General features: G+C 43.1%; 1 long non-coding RNA gene across 15 annotated transcripts in view; it reads left to right on the top strand.

The window, feature by feature from the left end:
- LOC132337167 (uncharacterized) overlaps positions 1–17,003 on the top strand; it is a 55,430-nt gene that overhangs the window by 14,840 nt on the left and 23,587 nt on the right. For 12 of the 15 annotated variants that reach the window (XR_009489073.1, XR_009489074.1, XR_009489077.1 and 9 more), the window contains exon 2: positions 12,645–12,723. This is a non-coding gene — a long non-coding RNA (uncharacterized LOC132337167). Of the gene's footprint in view, positions 1–2,170; positions 2,261–12,644; positions 12,839–17,003 lie in introns of all 15 variants that reach the window. The other 3 variants (XR_009489080.1, XR_009489079.1, XR_009489075.1) reach the window with 3 other exon arrangements.

Raw genomic sequence — 17,003 nt, forward strand, 5'->3', positions numbered from 1 at the left:
ACTGACCCATCCAAGCATTTTATATCTAACAAACAGCCTCAGTGCAAGCTCCACCTCTGTACTTGCCCACTGGCTGCTCTCAAGCTGTTTTGCAGATAAGCTACTTTCCAAAAGTCTGATGGGAAAGTTCTTGCCTGGTTGCCCTGGCTTGCCTCACCTCTGTCCTCAGCAAATTTTGGATGCCTTTCCCTTATCATTTTGTATTTCTATTTTAGATAAAATGAACCAGCAAAACCATATTTACCTAAGTGTAGACAGCTCCCCTCATCCTCCCTGCTAGTAGCCCTTTATGAAGAGAAGAATTTACTGTATAGATGGGGAAACTGAGGCACTGGGAGTCAAAAGCCCAAGGTCAGCTGAGGCCAGTGGCAGAGAGAGGCTACACAGCCTGGATGACATTCCAGTGCTCTTCCTGCCTGTCAGCCCAGCACCACTTCTTGCCCTTCAAGCTTTCATTTGTACATGATTCATGAATGACAGAGTTCAAACTCAGGCAAAGGTAGGTAGACAGAGCAGGCTTGATTCCACCCCCACCAACTGTCCATTGGATTAGTGAGCAGGATTTCTGGTTTCTTTTACCCTATGCTTTGCTCATTTCTGGCAGCATTACTAGAGGTCCAATCTGCTTCATCATATTATTTTCAGACCCAGAGCCTGTAAAGTTTATGAATTTTAGTAGAGGATAGAATTTAAGTTTTTCCCCCTTATTGTTACATCCCAGTTCAGAGGAGACTGATTTACTGGAGATTTTTCCCAGGATATCAGAGGCAGAACATAGCTCCCACTCAAGCACTTCTATCATAAGGTGCCTCTAGCAGGCCAACTTCCAATGATACATCACAGTTTAATGCTAGGCAAATGGAAGAAGGTGAGGGAGAGGTAAGTTTTTGATTGCCACTTAAATTCAGCATCCCCATATTCACCCCCATATAGCCCAGATATACACTTATGCGCATACTCTTATTCATATATATAATAATATAAAATAATAACCCAGTAGATGTTGCAGTCATTTTAATTCCTAAGAAAGAATTCTGGCAGGGAAATGCACTCCTTACTTTCCTTCTCCCATCTGGAAAAATTGCAGGAAAATCCGAGGAATTGTGTCAAGATGGTTTGCATTCAAGTTTGGATTTTGCTTTACATGAGAAAAAGCATCTCAATTGTGGCAACTGATGTGTTGCAGTTCTTGGGGCAAAATGAGATCAGATGCTTTCTTCCTTCAGGAGGAAGCCTCCCAGAAGGAAATAGAAAAAGGATTGGCAGGTGCTAGGGAGGGAGAGATCCATGCAGGACAGCTCTAGGGTGCCTGGGAACTGTACACCTCTCTTTTATCATCTGTACAGCCTGTGCTGTCCATCTGCAGTGGACTGGTGTCTGGACTATGGGGCAGGTGGAGGTGATGTAGAGCCAACCCCCTGTACCGAGAAGCCTTCTCCTGCCCAGTGCCTCTGCTCTCTTTGTGGAAACATCTACAATACCTTGTTTAAACTTGGCAAAAGCTGCTGCCTTTGTCTGTTTCCCTTTTGTAAATTACTCCAAAAAGCAAAGGCCTTGCAGATTACCCCATAATTACAGTCTCTTTAGGACTCCAGGCTAGATCTGTCCTGACAGATCTAAAAATAAATAAAAAAGGTTTGCCCTGCTTTTTCCAGGTACTCTATTAGCAGGTTCCAGCTCTGGGTTGGGCTGAGAATGTATGTTATGAAGGCAGCTGTGATATATCTGCCCAGCACTGATGCATCCCCCTAAGTGTTACCAGCTGTGGGCTCCATCCAGCCTGGGGGGACATCAGTATCTCCCCACTTTCATCTGGGAAAGCAGCAGTGTCCTTGTTGATGCAGCTACTTCTGGGAGCAGGGAGGAGACTGCCAATGAACACGCTTAGTCCAAAGTAGGTCAGACTCCTGGGGGTAGATTTTGAAATTAGCGCAGAGATCAATATGTCCTTAATTGCTTTTCCTCATGCCAGTACCCAGTGAAGGTTGCAGAGGGCTGATTAGGCTTGAAAGTATACAAAGATCTTACGTCAAAGAACATCCTGACTTCTTATAATCTTGACATATTCCACATTTTGCAACACTACCAAAGAACAAACGTGATTTTGAAAATATGATGTTCTATTTCCAAAACATTTTAATTTTTTTCTCTTGCTGTTGCTATTTTGTAGGAAACTCCAGAACACATAAGTTTCAAAATACAAATTATTGAAATTCAGTTTCCCAGATGCTTCAAGGTAGACAAGATAGCTCGAAATAAGGTAACTCTCAGCTTCTTTTCTAAACCTACCCACTCATCACAAAAGCAACGTCCAGCTGCATTGTGATATGTAATATGTGGCCTGATGATAGCTCTATAGCACTGGCATGCTATGAACCAAGACATACACCTTTTCAAAACCACAAACTCTCTCACCTATGATTCCCATGTGCTAGGTTTCTCCCTCTCATGCATAAGGTTCCAGAGCTCTAACATGCAATTTTACTAGCAAGCCATGTACACATAGTCAAGTCTTTTCTAAACTAACATTTCCCTCAGCTTCAGTGAGGGAACTGTAGCCCCAACTCGCTCAAAGGCTTTGCAGCGTAATAAACTGGGTCCATTCAGCCTTTGCTTTGATCTTGGGATGTGGGGTTTTAATCTACTCCCAAGTCCCTTTTTTGATGATCCTTGCCTGATCCCTTGCTATCCCACTGCTATCATACCTCACTCTTGATTTAGCTTAGGCAGTTTAGAGACAATGATACCTACTTTGCCAGCTAAGATGTGGACTTCAAATCTCCAGAGCCACTTTCTGAATTTCTTCTAGGAGGCGAGCACCTTCTTATTTCTTTTTTGTACAGAGGAAGCCTATCAAAAACAACTGCAAAAAACCCATAATCTCTTACCTTCCTTATTTTAACAGTCTGTATTCTCAATTACAAATCCACCTTGATTTCTTGGCAGAAAGAGCAAAGACAGACCATTCAATTGATTGCAATGTCTCTGAAAGAGCAACCAAACCTGTAATTACATAAATGCATAATGAACATTTCTGTTTCAACTTTAATACCTTTCTCAGTGCCCAGTTCTACCCATGAGCTTCACATCATCACTGCCAACCTAGATCCTGTTAGATTTCTGCTTATTTGAGAAGACAGATTGTGTATAAAGAAGTAATATTATGTAGCACAGTATAAATACAATTTAAGGAAAAATATTTCAAACATATTTTGCATACATAAAAAAGTGATGAAAAAAAGCTGTTACTGAAAAAAAAATTAAATCCTGCCTTCTTTCTGGGAAGCTGGTGGTTATGTTGTTGGGGTTTCAGGGCTTTGCAATCCTAACAGTAAAACTGCCATAACAAAATCACCCGCTGAAGTGGTAATTTCTGAAATGAAAGGATTCAGTGTACCAGCACAGATGAGCAGGTGAAGCCTTAAACTGAGAATTGCTTCTCTTGAAACCTAAGGAGGCCATCCTACTAAACACAGCATTTTCAGCTTTGTAAAATTCATGCCTGTGTGATGGCCAGGAGCTGTTCCTCTGGAACAAGCTGCTCCTGTCTGAAGGTTCCCCGAAGGATGCCATCTGCACCCCTTGGCTGTTTGCAGTGATCAAAAGTAAGGACAACAGCCACCTTTGTTTGTGTATGGGCTGTTGTCATATTCATGGAAAAAGTGGCCAATATGAAGATGGTTTCATTCAGCAGGGAACACCTCATCTCAGTATTTATAAGCAATAGCTGTGAACGTTTCTTAAAATAAAACAGGTTCAAATAATATCCTTAATGCCATGCTGCATGCTTGGTCTAGCCTCTAACAGGACCAAGAAAGCAAGTCTCCTCCTTCTGTTCTTCTTATCCAGGTCTCATTCACTACAAGAATGTTCTGAGTTCATTGGTGAAGCTTTCTATGCATTTCAGTTATAGTAATTCCAAGACAAAATCAAAAATTATTCCAAAATGATATACAAGAGACTGTAGAAAATGTTACATAGTGTTCAAAAGTCTCCTTCATGCTCTAGAAAAGTAGAGGCTACTTTTTATTACAGCATGTCTCACTGCTGCTCTGGAGAAAGGCATACTTTTCCTTCGGAATGAGTGACTTGCCAGGAAATAAAAAATTAAACTATTTCTAGAACTGCTCACTATAATTAATTTAATTGGTTTACATTGGTGTAACTTCCACAATCATTCACTTCCAGGATAACTGCAAGACATACCTCCTCTAGATTTTGGAGAGAAGTACACTGAAGACAAGGTTTGCTGCATGCAGTAATGTTTTGGAATAAGGTTTTGGTTTTCCTCTACTTTCTGTTATGGAAGCTGTTGTTTAGCAACCACCCTGCTGAAGTCCTCACTCTGGGGACTGGTGATGGAAACACAAACCTAAACAGTCTCCAGCTTTCCGGTTCTACTACAGAACTCAGAAATGGCCAAAAGAGATAGTCTACAGCAATGAGAATAACAACAACAACGACAACGAGAGAAACTAATCCTACCTAGATAGTCTAAACAAGTGTATGGCAGCATCCCTTAGTAATACGATACAAGACCACTCACCACAGAAGGGCTGTCTAGAAGCCGCAGCTAGGTAGAGGAACACCAGTGAAATATCTGTTGTCAGAGTTTGGGAGCTCCAGTAAGATGTAACTTTCATTTGCTCCAGGCTCAAAAGTCCAGACTGTGTTCCTGTGAAACAAACTACATACTGCTTCCTAGCTAGAGGCCATATGCTTTCCATTTGGAACACCTGGCTTTTTCTTTTACAAGTAGGATAAAAAATTATTTCTCTTGCTGGAGAAAACTTTGTCCGTGGGTATTTTCTGAAAGATTGCCAGGGACCTAAAACCCAAATAGCGATTGTCTGCTACAAAAATAAACCCCACAAGCCATGTGCACTCTAATGGGTCCAAAGAAAGGCTATCTGCTTTATCCCAGTTCAAACGCAGCCTAAAGTAGTAACTCATCATTCTGTAGAAATGATAATTGTAACTCTCTGAGTAAACATAGCTTTTGGAGATACCAGCTCTCTCTATTTTACAGGATTTAAATTCCTTACTTAGCTTGTCTCATAGAGAGCATCTTTAAGTTCAGTGGTACAAGACTTGAGAAGGGATATAGGATGAACATGTGTCCACATTAGGCTACAGGGCAGTGCAGCTATACAGGAACCATGTTCTTGCTTGTCTTGGCTTTGTATGGTTTCCTAATGCTATGAAATGAGAACATCTAGAACCTCCCTGCAGTACCTGAATGAAAACTTGCAGCTTGTAGTTTTTACTGGCATCTCTCCAATTTCTCCTCAGAATATTCTCCCCAGCTACCAAAATCATCTTCTTAAAGCCCCTAAAACTTCCTACCACCATTTCTGTCTCCTTGCATTCCTGTCTCCAACATTCCTTGCAATGTTTCTAATTCTCCTTATACCCAAACTCCTCCATCGTTCCTACAGCATCCTTCTCAAGCCCTTTACCTGTTTTCCTGGTTACTACTTATTTGGCTTAGAGCGCCTGACAAGGTACTTCATTATTTAGAGCATGTGCTGATAGAGCATTGGCCTTTGGAACACACAAGGGTACAAGATTTCCCTGCAAGCTGCTCCGGGCTATCTCCTATTTGCACAAACCAGTTTTAATTCTTGAGGGCTGGGGAAACAGGAGAAATGACAAGGGCTGGAGCAGAAACACTGAAATCAAGCTGGTGCCCAGCTTTGTTTCCTTTAAAAGACTAAAATAGCAACTCTTGAACAACACAGAAATGTGACTGTAGCATTCACTTTGCATGGAAAATGCTGTTGGAGAGAAAGAAGAAGAGATCAAATCCTCTGTTGGTGTTTCAACAGGCATTTGCAGGACTAGGGCTGTACCAGTGCCATTTCAAATAATTATCCAGACTGATATCGCTTGCAAGCTATCTGCCTTAGCTTTGTAACTGAAAGGTTAAAATATTTTTGTGAAAAAAAAAAAAAAAAAGGAAGATCTTAGAATCAGTCACATAAGGTAGTGTAATAAAAGTGTATATTACATGTAAGTAGCTGCTCCAGGAATGCTTTACTTTGAGCCTCAGGTGGTTATACAGTGTATTACTTCTAGTTTAATCTGATTTTTTTTTTGCCTCCGAGGGTGCAAAACAAAGAGCTCTCAGACCTTAGTATTTGGTCTTACCTCCTATGTTTAGTGTGGAGTACTGGAACATTCCTGCAGCAAATTAGTCGCTGCATCCAGCATTATTGATTTCTTTCTTTTCAATTGAAGACTTAATTACAAACTGTGAGCTTCAGACAGATAAAATAAATAACCTTCATGAGAACTCTCTGAGACCAGTAGCCTGTATTTCAATCTGAGGCTCAGGGAGACTACACCAGGCAAAGGTACTCACCGGTTCTGGATGCCTCATTTGGAATTGCTTGATTTGGCTTCAGCAAATGAGGAGATTTTATATGCAGCCTTTGTCAGCATACAGCTCTTAGCAGGCATGGGTTCCACAGATCCCTTCTCAGGGTGTCAGGAAGGTCATCTACATAATGAGGTACATCCACTAATAAGCCAATGTAGGAAATCTGGGTAGGTAAGAGAACACTACAACAGGGAAATGACTGGATGTTATTTTTCCTGGTGGAACAAAAAGAAAATTGTAATGGATAGTCTTGAAAGAAATTTCTGTTAATCTCCATCCTGCCTCTTTTCCTGCTGCCTTCTCTGAACTTGCAGTTAGATCTATTCTTTTGAAGGTTAATTCTGAGTAATTGCTTAAATCCAGGTGTCATTTAAAACTCTCAAGAAAAAAAATCTACAGTTGTCAATTCCCTGAACAAATGGGCTTTTAAAATCCTTTCTCTCTGGAGGATAGGAGTGAGTTAACGACACAAATTTTAAAAATCTGATGAACAAAATTATTCATCATATCTGCTACTAAGCCAAGAGTCAGTACATTTTTATAATTAGCTACTTTTAGCAAGAAAAAGACCTCTGTATATGATCTGTTTCAAACTGAGAGAGTCAGTCACAGTGTGTGCAGTCCCTCCTGTTGAACTGGCATTAGCATCATCTGCTGCTAGGATACAGCATTTGATCTCTCTGGGCAAACCTGTCCCACATGTACAGCCTTGGCAACCCTGTCCGAGGTATTGCAGCCTGGCATGCTACACATTTTATTGAAGCAATAATACTCCTTTCATCAGCTTTTGAGTGTTTCCTTTTTTTCTCAGTACTGGGTCACCATCTGCTCTTAATTCATACCTTGCTATTGAATCTGTTCTTCCAAGACTGCCAGCAAGGTTATTCAATTTCATTAAGAGTAACCATTCAAGTACTAATGAACTGCCTCCAACCTGGGGGACCTGACAAGCATCAAACACCATCTTGTTTTTGGTCTTTCTCCTTCAGAAGGGAACATGGAGAAATGTTTTCTGCTAAAACATCCCCACAGTGAGGGTTGGCAGTGTTGGTGATAGGTGAGGAAGATGGAAAGCTATAAAATTTCTTTTGCTTCCCTCTGCTTGCACAAGAGGGAGGAGAAGCTGTAATATATGGTGTGGCAGACCAAGGATGTCTAGACTGGGAAACTTCATACAGATGGCATGGGGAGGGGAGAATGTGAGATATTTCCAGACAGGTACCACTGTATTAAGAAAATACAGGAGAGAAGAGGAAGGATAGACACCTTGCCCTGCAAACAAAACCTAGCTGTTCAGACAGAAGGAAGCAAAGGAGGCTGCAGTTCAACCCACCCAGCCGTGCTGACACAGAGGCTGGGGCTCAGGGCAGCTGTGCAGCCCTTCCCTATGGCACTGATCCTTCACTGCAATGTTGTGGTGTTGCCACATCTGGCCTCCAAACAGGAGAAGATAGGCCCTAACCATTTGCTCCTGATCCAGGCAAACCCACAGCCTTTCCCAGGGTGTTGGTCACTCCTCCCCACCTTCTCGTTTTCACTGTGAAGAGTCACCTGAAATGATTCCCAAATAGCTTAAACACCAAAGCACACTGGGAAAGGCAGGTTTAACACAAAATAAATGGCCACAAGAAAAAAATAATCTCATTTAGCATGGGATGTTGCTCTTTACTTCCTGTTTTCCTTCATAAAGTTACATGCTTTTCTATGGAATGATCTGTAAATAGGGGTGAGGAAAATCGCTCTCCCTGGAGGCAGAATTAGGTGATTATGCATCCAAAATTTACTCAAAATTTTAAAACTTAAGCAAGCACAGAGTAGTTCCTGTCCACAGCAAGTCTGGCAAACCTCATTTCTATTTAAGGGGCATTGGCCACTTGGCCAGGGCTCTCTCTGTGTCTCAGGCACTGGGAACTGCAGTGACCAGGGCATGGACAGTCTGAAACCGGTCTGGATTGGCAACATGCTGGGGACAGCTGGGGATAGGAGTGAGCAGAAACCATTAGCCTCTGAGGCTGTGACTTCATTTTAATCACAGAGATCATTCCAAGTATAGGGATGCAGCTCCACACACCCTCTTACCATAAAAGGCAGTTCTGATCTAGTTCTTCTGTCTTCTACAAAAACTACAGGAACTTGAATTTTGTGTCAGTTTTAGAAATTGCATCTCAGCTTCACAAAAAACAATCTCTGCAGGCCCCTGCTTTCCAGAGCACCAGTCCTTAGTGATCTCCAGTTCCCTGAAAAACCTGCCTCAGTCCCAATCTGAGCTAGTGACAGCCACAGCCTGGCTGAGCAGAAGTCTGAAGAGGTCAGAACCCTCCCCTGGACTGCTGCACTTGGAGTGAGATCTAGCTACAAATGAATCTCTGGAAACAGCCTCCAAAACGTTCTTAGGATCAGACCTTTAAAATGGCTCCAAAGGGCAACAGCTCCAGCATGAGTCCTTCCTTGTCGCAGTCCTGGCTTACTGACACGCACATAGAAGAAGCCAAGGGTCACACAGGCCCTGCTTGCAGAATTCTGATCCAAACCCTTGCCTTTTCCTGCACAACGCTGAGGGAAATCTGACAGATGAATAATAAAGTACCTTTGCTGAGAGCAGTCATCACCCCAGGCCTTCAGGCTTGGCAAGATTAAATTAAACCCAAATTAAATTCCTAAATCTAAATCTCTAACATGTCTTGTTAGAAAGATACCAGACAGTCACACAGACCGCAGGACCAAAAGACTGCACAAGGAATGACAGAAGCTTTTCCATTAATAGCACAAGTTCCTTTTCTCCCTCATCAGTCTGAGACTCTAGGACTGAAGCTTTGCAACCAGGAGACAAGAGAGTTGCTATCAGCACTAAAACCTCCCAAGTGGTGTTATTTCTTAGAGAACTGGGCCAGAACTGAGCGATTCTCATGTGCCTGCAGTGCTTTGAGGAGGGGCAAGACGACATCCCACTTCTGTCTGGAAAAATTTGACGATAATAAAAAGTCATTTCCCTTCTTTCTCTCTGACCCATAACCAAAGAAGCCGTGTAGAACAACACAGAGTATTTAGGGGAGGCCTGATTTATCGCCGACACGGGGCTACGTACAAACCATGAACGGGACGAGACTGCTGTGGAACGTTCCTTGAGCTGTTTTATTTTTCAGCATCAGTCTCATTACATGGTTATGACAATGGAAAGATGCCAGCAGCTCACATCCCAAGCAGCAGACCAAGAACTTAATGTTACAACTTACTTTATAACTTTTTTGACCAATCACACAAAGCAAAAGCATATTGACAGTGATTCCATCCAACCACTATAAGCACACATACCTTTAGTTAAAACAATGCTTGCTTTCGAATACAATGCCTGCTTGTAAGCCTTAAAACACAATGCACAGAGCTCCATTATTAAGCTTCAAACTTCCTAATATCTTGCTAGATAAACTTTTCTGCAGCTTAGGAAGTTATCCTAGACAAGCGTTAATACACAGACCATTGTTCTACTCGTCCTTGCTTTTCTACTTTTTAAATAATTTTTCTGCTGACCTATCTCATGGCTACTGCTTAGCTCTAATCACAGTTCTGCTGTCTCTGAGGCCTGCCTTTTGCAGCTTTCCCAAAACTCTCTGATTTTATGGATTCCCACATGATTCACTTGGGAAAAAACCCCAAACCCTAAAGAAACAAAACCACCCCAAATTTCAAACTGAAAATACACTGCTGCCTTAATGGGGGCATATGGTAATAGAGCTAGAAGGCAGGACTGAAAGTACTGCTCAGCTTGTAACTGACACAGACGTGTTAACCCTGTGTCCTAGGGTAACTTTATGATGCTTGTATCCCCATTTGTCTGTTTAGCCCAAAAATAAGTTTTGCAACTTTAAGAACCAGTGGTTCTGAGAGCAAAGGGAGGGGGAGAGAAGAAGCATGCAGTTTGTTTTCAGAAACTGCACTCATTCATGCACATTCCGGCTCCTGGACTTCATTGTCTGCAGACAGACAGACAGTGGGACAGAGCTCTCCTTTGTTGCTTTTAGTTAGTTCCTAGCTAGCTAAGGCAGAAAAATTCCCAGGACTGTGGTTTCTTGTTTTCTTAGAACTGTTTAAACCTGCTCTGGACTAAACAACCAGAAGAGCACCAGCAGCTCACACCTGTGGCCCACCGGGCCAGGTCTGGGCCACGGCATTTCCAGTGCCAAAAAGACTGATAAGAGACTGAATAAGCCAAACTACAGCCCATAAAAGAGACTTTCGGAGTTTGTAATCTCTTTTAGAACAGCAGGAGGTTTTATTGTTTAATAAAGTTGTTAATTTTTTTGTGCTAGTGAATGCGTTGCCTGTTAAAGAGGCAATTTTTTGCCACTTTTCTCCAAAAAAATATTCTCCAAAACCAATTAAGAAAGGGGCTGCTTAAATCTATTTTCTAGAAGAAGCCCTTTAGAAGTTTTCTCCTGAATTTGCCCCGAACCAAGATAGCCTGGTAGGCCACAAGCCTTTGGCAACACAAAGCAGAACCCCAAAGGGGAAAGCAAAAGATAATGGTGTGCTTGGTATGTTTGAGAGAAATCATGAAAGCCTGTACGTCCCTGTATGAGTCTGTGCAAAGCTATGATTAAGCAATCTTACTAAGAAACATAAATGTTGTGATTACTGCTGTTTTTAGCTATAGCTGAAAAAGTATATATACTGAGCTTTTGGATTGAATAAACTGGCTTTATGCATGCAAACCATGGAGTCCCTGTCTCTCCAATCACCCACAGGAGCACACAAAACTCTTAAGTTAGAGAGGAGATTACAGACCAGAAAAAGAGCCAAAAGATGTACTCTGCTTCAATACACTCTCTGATTGATAATTCCGAAGGAAAATCCCCATGGATAGTAAGCAATCACCTATAATTTTTCCTCTGGGATCATTACTGCTTTGCCTTTCTATGGAAGTGTTTCAAACATCCATAGGGTTCCAGGACTTGGTTAAGTTGTTTATGGCTCATCCTCACCGGCCCAGACCAAACCCTGCTGCAGCCCCAGTTTCAGGGGAATATTGATACAGTTTATAAACACTCTCATTCCCTGCAACTCAGTCCTTCACTGTGTATCCCCGAAGTGGATTTACTGCATTCTTTGTTCCCAACAGCACCTCTCCAGCCCAAATCCCACTTCTCACAGACACAAACTAAGCAAAGCTAAGGCAATGGTTCCATCAGCACCTGCGATTCTGAGTTCCCTGTTCCCTGGATTGCTCATCCAAGCACTCAGCAATTTCACCTCGGCCCAGAGACTCAGATCTCTGTCCCCAGAGGGAAACACAACCTGATGGGGACACAGCTCTGGCACCACATTTCCTCTTCCTTTCCTCCTTTTTCCAGCAAACCAGGCTGCTGGAAATGGCATTCCCTAGGGAGTTCATCTCAGCAGAGGAAAAGAGCAGCCTAAGTGGGAGTACGGGCAGCGGGGTCAGCGGCTCCGGGGGCGGGGGGGAGGCGCACGGGTGACGGCAGCCAGCGGCGGGGCCAGCTCCGTCCCGGGCGCGCCGCTCCTGAGAGGATCCCCCAGCGCCGCGAGGGCGGGATGAGTGTCGCTGATTTATCTGTAAGGTCCGGGTTTCTTCACTGCTTCTCACAGCTTGTACGGTAGCTGGAATCCCAGCTGCAGTGCTGCACTGGGGAAAGGGAGAGTGGAGGGAGAAGGAGAAGGAGAAGGAGAAGGAGAAGGAGAAGGAGAAGGAGAAGGAGAAGGAGAAGGAGAAGGAGAAGGAGAAGGAGAAGGAGAAGAGAATTAAAACCAAGGCCCGGGCAGCCGGAGGGCCGAGCCCCCGGAGCCCGTTCCCATCCCATTCCCAGTGCTCCCCGCACTCCCGCTCTGCCTGCGTACACGCGCGCGCTTCCGAGCGAAGGCGGGAGTGGAGCGCACCCTGGTGGAGTCACGAGAGGCGGCAGCGGGACCGTCCGAGCGGCCGGAGCGGAGCCGGGGTGAGATGGGCTGGCCAGGCCCGGGGCCGCGGAGTGTCCCGAGGCCTCCTCGAGGCTCCCCCGGCTCCTCCTTAGTGCTGGGTGTGGGCGAACGGGGCAGCTGCAATTATCTGTCTTCTCGGCCGAGTCTTTAAAAATGAGGTGCTTTTCTGTAGCTCCTTTTCAAGCATTACCTCAAAGTTCCCCCTAGAAGTCCAAAGGCAGCTGTTTTCTGTCAGATGAAGTGAGGAAGAGGCAAAGCAGGCAAAAATATCAGATAAGTCTGGATAAAAAAACTTGGCTAACTTATTTTTCCTCCCTCTTCCAAACAGCCAGTTCTGAAGCACTCTGCAGAGATCTGCCCGGGAGGAAAAGCAGAGCCAAGCACTGAGAACTGACATATGAGTTCAGGTGAGGACTGCTGCTCCCCCTGCCTTGGTGTGGGACCTCCTGAGCTCCCATTCCTGTGCTGGGAGTGTTTCTCCTCTCATCCAGCCAAGCCAGAGACCTCCTAGGGAACAAGCAGGTAAGGTTTTAGTACCGAGATCTCCCAAGTAAGAAGTGACATGACAAAAGGAAATGGCCTCAAGTTGCAGCAGGGAAGGCTTAGATTGGATTTGAGGAAAAGTTCTTCATTGAAAGGGTGGTCAGGCCTAGGAGCAGGCTGCCCAGGGAAGTCCCCATCCCTGGAGACATTTAAAGGATGTCCAGATGTGGTGTTTAGGGACATGATTTGGGAGGGGCTTGGCAGTGCTGGGGCAACAGCTGGGCTCAATGACCTTAGAAGGCTTTTCCAACCTAAAGGATCCAATGGTTCTGAAAAGCCTTGACCCCCCTGGCTCTAACACAGCACCTGGATAGGGAGGGAGGGAGGGAAATCCTCTCTTCACGTGTGCCAATTCATCTGTGAAACTCATCCCGGCAGGACAGCATGAAGACTGAAAGTGTAAGAAGATGTGGAGTGCAATGGAGAATCTGACAGGAGCATCCAACACACAAGTGCACGAGTTTTGCTTTTTGCTTGGATTTAAACTCAGAAGTTGTATGGAATTTGGAGACGAGATGGGATGTTTCAGAAGAAGAGGAAGGAGGAGAAGAGGAAGTTGTTGTTACAGTCCTGGCAAAATCTTTTGTTCTAGCTAAAAAAAGAAGTTAGAAATTTTTTAAACAAACAAACAAACAAACAAACAAACAAACAAACACATGTGGGTTTTTTTCGTTCAATACTATATTCGTTGGTGGTATATAGTATGTTGTTTTATTTCTTGGTATTATGAACTCTGTGTAATTTGTTTTCTGTGTGAAGCTAACTTTATGGATGGGTTGGTTTATATTTGAGGTACGATGAATTCTATAGGTTTCTTTAATAGACTTCTAATAGGTATTATTGGGATTTTGGTTTTGTTTGTTGTATGTATAAACATAGAGAGTTGATAGGGCTAGCTCGGCTGCTGGAGTTTTGGGTGTTAGTTTATTAGATGGCTTTTGTTAGATGCAGTTTTTAATTTTTGAATTTTTTTTTAATGTAGTGGTTTTAAGGTGGCTTTTAAGAATTGATTGTATTGTTTTATGTTGTTTGTAGTTGATGTCTGATATATGGGATATGGTGTACTTCTTGAACGCTATGGTTATAGTGTTCCTAAACTCTGATTCATTTCTGGTTCGGTGTTTCTTTTTTAGTTTTATTTTTGGGGGACAGTGGCATTTATATGGTGGGTTTTTATAGGCAACATTTTTTTTTATTTGGGTAGTGATATTTTTAAATATTTTATTAGCTTGATTTTTTAATTTTTATGCTTTTAATTAGTTTTTAAAAATTTCTAAGATAACTTTTATAGATTACTGGTTATTACTTGTGAGTTAGCATAGGTAGAGCTTTGAGGACTTTTTGTAGTAGTGTTTAGGGTCAGTTGCACAGTTTTGAGTTGAGTGAGTTGGTTTGATTTTTTTTAATGGGTTTTTGTTTTTATTAGAAGTTATTTCATTTTCAATGTGTAATTGAGTTTTTTGGGTTTTTGAGATATTGGTTTAGGAGGAAGTTTAGGATTAGAATGTCCAGAGGTTTTGGGCTAGTGTCATGGTTTGAGCCTGGCGCAATGCCAGTGCTTCTATGAGAATATTTCTTTTCTTGGTATTTACTGTGAGATGTGATTAGAGACAGAGCAGAGTAGGCTCTAACTTAAGATTGAAAGAAAAAAACTTTATTAACTTAAAATTACAAGGAAAAACACACAGAACACAGGATGAAAACTTTCTAAATTTTTTCCTTCTGCCCCCCCCCCAAATTTCTTAATTTTGTTACTACTTTTTAGATTACTCGCTCTCAGTCTATTACTACTTTTTAGATAATTAATTCTCAATTCTTTGAGAAGAGAGGAGTCTCTCTTGCACTACAGACTTCACCCAGACTGTTTCGAAACAGTCAAAACTTTTTGTGTTTCTGTATCACGTGTGGCACTGCGCGGAGAACATTTTGTTATTGTGACCTCTTCCTTCCATGTCTAGTGCTCTCACTACTGCACATGGACCAGAGCTGCTTTTAGAGTTTTTTTTTTAAGGATGCCTTGTCTAGTTTTAAAAAAGAGCACAGTCTCTCTCTTTTTGGGACACTTGTCCCCCCCCAAATTTCACCCCCTGGGGCTGAGGGGTCTTTTGAACAGAGATCATCTTTTTTTTCTTCTTCAAAGACGGAGGGCACTACTACTACTTTTTTTTCACTCATCGGAGGGCACTACTACTACTTTTTTTTCACTCATCGTCTCTGTTCACACGCTTTCACATCACTGCACTCTCTTGGCTCTAAGCCATTGTCTCCCCCTAGAATGCAGTATCTGTGTCACAGAAACTCAAGGGTTCTGTCATAGCTGAAATAAACAGGGCAAGAGATATCTCTCCTTTATGATGCCTTTATTAGAAGTGATCAGCTCAAGGTTGGGAGGCCCGACAGTTCCGCGGGTTCGCCGTCACAGCTCTCTAGAGTGACTCAGAGGAGGGGGCACATACAGCTTTGCCCCAAGAGGGCAGAGCTGGGGGCTTAGCTTCACTAAAGCGGGCGCAACTATGCACCTCTCTTATCCCTAATTTGGGTTAGCAGTCTCGGGTCCTGGCTCTAACCAACATCTTCTGAAGTTGTGGTGAGGGGCCATTAAGGTTTTCAGAGTCTCTCTCTACTGGCTTCTCACCTCACCCCTGATGTTTAGAGACCACTTTGATCTCTGAATTCCATATTGGCTCGCTGGTTTAGGGGTTTATTAATTGCGTTTGGAATAGGGGCTTGCCCCATTGCATTTTGGCTCTAAACTTATCTGCATATCAACTCCTGGTTCCCCCCCCTCTACCATCTTGGGGGGATGCCATCCTCCCACCTGGCCACAAGCAGGGTGATGCTGATACAAAAGAGTGAATTCTCAACCATAGATGGCTAACGACCTGATACTTAACAGGTGATTACAACAAGCAGCTAACAAAAGCACTCCTCTGCCAGAACTGGTTAAACTTGTAATTCTACAACTTTTGGAAAAAAAAATGAGTAACCCTTTTTTTGTTCATATCAATAGCTGTTTAAGAAAAGTCTAGCTAAAGGCTACTCTATCATCTCTTCTTACCTAGGATTCTTTTCAACTTCTCTCAATCTTACTAATTTTAGGAGGAATCAGTATTTGCAAGGTTTTTATCATTCTAAGAAGGGTTAAAAGTCCCAGGCTCTGCGGGTTTGGTTCATGAACTCCCACGGCTGGCTGCCTTGCTAGGCACCCCCTCTTCTTTCTCTTTCATGCCAGCCGCGCTATCACAGGCACAGGCTGTTCCCTCTCTCTCTCTCCCTCCCTCCCGGGGGCAGGGGGGGATGGGGGATGGCTGTGCTGTTCCCTCTCTCTCTCTCCCTCCCTCCCGGGGGCAGGGGGGGATGGGGGATGGCTGCCCGAAGCCCTCGCAGTGCTTCTCCACTGTGAAAAATGCGTGTTTTGTGATTGGCTTTTTGCAAATGTTAAAATGAATATTATATGTGTTGTGTTAGAAAGTAATGCTGTATTAATTCTCTTCACTAGTGTGTTAAATATAGTTTTAGGTTATAAAAATTGTTAAAATAGAAACTGTGCTATGTAGGATACTTTTTTTTAAAGAAAGGACTTGCAGCGAGATAGCAGCCACAGGACACCTAAATCTTTCGGAGAAAAAGAATTTATTGCTCCCTTATCAGAAGAAACGAACTTCTTCCCGCCTCGAAGGCGCTGTTAGGATTAGGAGGAAGAAGTTGACGATGACCAGGCCGAATCCTGTGTTTGAATGGAATTTATGCATCATGCATGAAGTGTATGAATATGCAACAGGCTGTTGTTTTTAAGGGTTAATCCTTTGTTAACGGGTGTCCTTTTTCGGGCTTGTGCTGCCCAGAAAAAGGTACCTGGACGTCCGTAACTCTTTGTTTTTATTGTCTCATATTGTCTTAATTCAAATTGTCTAAATTATTATTACTCTAATTGTACTATTATTTTTATAACTATTTTATTACTATTAAATCTTTAAAATTTAAAAAAACCAAGTGATTGGTGTTTTTCACATCCACCCTTCCGCCCAGGCCGGGCCTACCTCCCTCGGGCCGCATGGCTCCCCTTCCCCGCCCAGCTCTGACCCGGGCAGGAGGAGGTCTGCTCTCTTCTAAGACTGGAACTCAAAGAGAGTTTCTCCTGGGA

This window comes from Haemorhous mexicanus, chromosome 21 (assembly GCF_027477595.1).
Source record: "Haemorhous mexicanus isolate bHaeMex1 chromosome 21, bHaeMex1.pri, whole genome shotgun sequence".
Classification (NCBI taxonomy): Eukaryota; Metazoa; Chordata; class Aves; order Passeriformes; family Fringillidae; genus Haemorhous; species Haemorhous mexicanus.